Genomic DNA, 5,104 nt, shown 5'->3' with positions numbered 1-5,104 from the left:
CTTTTGTACTTGATTCCAAGTTTAGTTAATATACAAGTTCTGGATTTTGTGTTTATTATGTATCTCTAAAGTTTATACCTTGGGTTTGGTTGAACTTTCTATAATTGTTAGTGCTTATTATTTGGCTATTTGACTGCTATGATTTGAGCAAATAATTTAGTACTTTAACTCTTTAAATCATGATTAATCTGGTACCATTGATTGTGATTATCTAAGGTGTTGTTTCTGCAATAAAAATTGAGATTTAACATTAGTTCAAGAAGTACTAAACATAGGGAGTACACTCGCGAAAGTAGAGGTGCACCTATGTGGTTTTTAGTGATTCATTTCATGTAATTTCACTGAAGAAATGAACTTGTAGCTATTTCATAACCATGAGAATAGGTATGGATTAGTTATAAGTATAATTGATTCACTACGAAAGTAGGATTCAAATGCATAAGGAAATTACACCATAATTAGCCTAGATGTAGTACTCAATGATCCAAATATAACACTTGCATGAGTAGTTAGGGATACCACAACCTAGGGAGCTTTTATTTGTTATTTTGTATAATTTCAGTAGGTTAAATTTGTTATAATTCATTGATAGTCTAAATAATAGAGAAGCTTTAGTAATACCGGTAATTGTTCACTCTTCCCTGTGGGATCGACCCGATATATACCCTAAACTACTAGTTGACCTGTATACTTGCAGTGAACGGGTGTAATTCGGTTTTTTTTTTTAACTTGTACGTATGTAAAATACCCGTCAATCTCTATGGAGGTGAGCCTCAGGTCATGCGTTGTTATGATTCCAACTATGCAAACAAATGCAAGGATTATGACTGGAGTTTATGAGTATACGAAATTCTAAAAGTGGGGTGAGTTAAATATCCCACTTCAGAAATGGAAGAAAAAAAGGAATGAAATATAACCTCCTGCTCGTTGGGTTGCTAATAACTTTGAACCAACCATTTTGAATTTGTGGTTTCAGTTTGAAAAGTTATCCAGTCAAACCCAATGAACTCAGAAGTTAGATAATTCTTCACTTCTAGTAACTAGTAATAGTTCACATGTATTGGCACGTGATTGTAATATTTTAAAATATATTATTCTTTAGATACTAAATTTTTTTTTTATGAAATTTTGATCATCAACATCATAATATAGTATTTTTATGTTGTTTATTTTTTTAGAACTAGTTACTTTTAAAAATTTTATTAAATATAAAAAAGACAGAAAACATTCTAACGTAGTTGACATGTCCCTTAAGATTGAATTTAGAATCATGAACCAAACGCTTTTTGATTTATAGTTTGAACTCTAACATACCAAATATTGATAATATCATGTTTTACCAAAATTATTGCATATTCATGATTCTATTGCATATAAACCACAATCATCACAATTTTTTTTATAAACAAAGAATATAATTAAGTTAGAAAAATAAACATACATGTAATTTGAATTCTTTGTATTGTGTTAATTCTATTTTTGTCAATAATGGAGTATAAATGATCCACCACGTAAAGTTTTTTGGCTTATACATTCTGATAATTGAAATTTTAAAGATAGAAATAGTTAGAGTTTTTCTATTTTCTTTTCTTTTATTCATATTTTTACACAATCCAATGTGAAGCAAAAGCAACAAGTCTACTTTTTCATATGAGCACAACATTTTTGGTTTTAGTATTAGTTTTTTTATGATCATGGAATTGGAATGATAATTGTGGCTAATGAACAATTTTAATATTAATTTTTTGTATATTGCAGTGTTTTATTTTTTAATTGCCAACTTTTAATCCATAACCGCTATCATTATTATCAATTATTAGAATGCACTAAATCTATCCAATTATAATTGTCACCATAAATGAAATTTACTTAATTTGAAAGCTTCCATTATTCACTAATATTGCAATACAATAAATATATGTAATCATTAGAAAAATAAGGGTATTTTGGACATTACTAAAAATAATTTGGATATCATTTTCATTTTATCATTATTCATTTTAAATTTACTCTTATTATAATTCTTATTTTATTATTGGAGATGGCTTCTAGTTTGTTGGATGGATTTGGCTTGTTAAAACCAATGCAAATAAAACATTATTATATTATTGTCAATAACAATGTTTGTCTTCCCCTAGATATCAGTGATTTGGATGTTGTCTTTGGTATTATTTGAATTGTATTCTAGTTTTTTAATTCATTGCTAATTACTTTATGTCATTTTATAAATAGTTTTCAATTTCTTTCAGTTTTTCTTGTTTAGATTGGTTGCTATTAATGATAATAGTGGTTTGTATAGTGCTATTTTAGATTTCTTTTTTCAAATTTAATACTGCTATTTCAATTATAAAGGTGTCATCATTTTTTGTATATTGAAATTCTATTGGGTGCAACATAAAAAATTCTTCATATTGGTAAAAAGTGCATAATTGTAAAATTTACTCATGATATTTATATGTAGATATATAGATGAATAAGGGTTCTCTTCTCCTTGTATGTTTCTTCATTTTCTAGAGAATATCTATTTTTTGAAATTGATTTTTTTTTTTTTGCAACCTCAACTAATGACTAATGAAAAATTTTTCATGCTATAAGAAATTTTGATACATATAATAATTGGAGATGGAGTTCAAGGGTAGGAAAATATTTTTAATGAGCAATTTTTAATTATAATTACCAATACCATTAAGATCTAATCAATTGGAGTGTTTTATTCTAATTAAAAGATATGAGGGTAATTTAGAAATAACAGAAACTAAGATAAAAAAGTGCTTACACTTACACTCCCTAATACCAAGATTCATACTTTTCATATGGTAATGATGTCATTAGGTTCCTAATTTACATTTGGTGAACCCCTCACCTGCTAAAATATCATAGCTCGCATCTTGCAGAGCATGCTTCATTTTTTCTTTTTATGTGTGTGCGTGTGTGTTTTTATTTTATTTAATTTTTTGGGTATTGAAAATAGATAAATTTACATTCCTAGCAGCAATCGTTTAGATTCAATAAACTAAAACAGCGAGAGAAGCATAGCCAATGATAAACCATGGCGAACATGCAAGTTCTAAGAGACAGCTAATTTTAACTTGCTTACAAACCTATACGAGGCAGGCACAACAGGGCTTCTTCCAGTTGTATCTGGTGGATTATGGAGGTATTGTTGTTATAACATTCGGTGTATGCTCATATATATTTGCTATTTTCAAGATGTGTAAATTTTGTTCGTGTTCATGTAGAATTTTTTTAAGAACACCAACCGGATGCAATTGGAGCAAACCCAGTGCTATAACACAAAACAATTAAGTTCTTCAAAGTGAATCAGTTTTTTGCTTAAGATCTTATTCGCCTTCTCTGGGTCTCCATGCATATTGATATTTTTTCTTCTAATCTTTTCCCCTCTTAACGCTTTAAATGTGGGTTATCACCGGATGCATGTTGACGGGTTTCAAATATGAACACAAGTTTAATTCTAAATACTGTCGTTTATTTGCAAGTATATAGGTCATAATTATAGTTTTGGGAGTACATGAGTCGATCCTACAAGGAGCTTATATTTCAAGTACTAAGTCTTTACTTACCTTATTATTTAGGCAACAATCAAATTAAGCAATAAAAACAATTATGTCAACTAACTAGAAACATTAAGATGACTTGTAGAAGAAACCTTTTAGAGGTAAAATTTATTATGTGCAAAGTCATAGTGCATAGATTCCACCAATGATATGCAAGTAATACGTCATTCTCTTGCTAATTACTGGTCTTGTTACTAATGCATTTCCTAGATCAACCAAAAGCCCACTCTCGTGATTAATCGACCTTTACTAGCATCGTATTCTCCTACTCTCGTCGTGATGCTTAAGTGTGCCAGCTTATTCATTTCATGAAATGTAACAGGAAAATTCACCTAATTATATCACTAATCTCGTGTGCCTACTCTTTAGGTTCCATTCATTCTTTTTTCATTATTATTGGTCAAATTCATTGATTAACAATAACTAAATAATCTGCAATTGGTGATCAAGCAATACAGATATTAAAACATGAACAAATGAACTAACAAGTATACGTTTTAACAAGAGTAATCACATACAACTCATATTCAAGATTCCGTTGACATTCTCTATTCTCTGGACAAAATATCCAGTTCATCGTAAAGAAATAATTAGCAAAACAGCAAGATTCAATGCAATAATTCACATTGACAAGATTAAAAAGGAAGAGCTGAGAAAAGTTTAGCAACGAATGAACAAAGCTCCCAAGATCTTTTATTTCCAAAATGATCTTCCACAAGTTTTTCTCTTCCATGAGAGAAAACCACTACTGCTACTGCTTGCTTGGAGGGACTAACTCTCCTCCAATTCCTAACTTCAAACAACTAACTCTCTTTAAACTAGCTTTCACTTCATCTATTTATAGGCAAATCTTACTCTATATAGGAGAATAGAAAGAAATGATCTTCATCACGTGAATACAACCAAAAGTTATGCTCCAAAAGTCAAGAAAAGAGGTTAAATGAATCTTCAAACATTCGAATGCTCAAAAGTGTCGATGAAACTGCTTTACAAGTTAATCTAGTCTTCATTAAGTCCCATCAATCAATTCGTGTCCAGCTAGAACAAATTCACTAAAAGAAATCAAGTTGCTCAACTTGCATGAAATTGCTGCGGCTGAGAAATTGTGACGCCCCCACTTCTCCCAAGGGCGAACCCAAGGGTATCCGCGGAACGCCTGCCTAGCTCTCGCCAGGACTCGAGACAAATCAATTCAAACTTAACAATATATAACAATTTATACCAGTCTAATAAGGAAAATTCGCTTCCAAAATCGAATATCCAAGTCTTGTACCACGTGTTCAAAATACATCCGTTATCCAATTCTTACGTCAGGATCCAAAAGATACATCAATTCCCAAATATATACAATAGCCAAAATGTCTAGCCAATTACAATTGAACCCTAATACAAAAGTACATCCAAAGGGTTCCAACGAGTTTCACTCCATCCATTCCTGTTAAGGAAAACAAATCTACGGGGTGAGCGAAACGCTCGTGAGGCCAAGAAAACACACATGCAAGCACGTTGTCCAAATAACAATCCCAATA

The sequence above is a fragment of the Coffea eugenioides genome, unplaced genomic scaffold (genome assembly GCF_003713205.1).
Source record: "Coffea eugenioides isolate CCC68of unplaced genomic scaffold, Ceug_1.0 ScVebR1_2070;HRSCAF=3032, whole genome shotgun sequence".
Classification (NCBI taxonomy): Eukaryota; Viridiplantae; Streptophyta; class Magnoliopsida; order Gentianales; family Rubiaceae; genus Coffea; species Coffea eugenioides.
The sequence above is the reverse complement of the archived record's forward strand: the minus strand, read 5'-3'. Positions refer to the sequence as shown.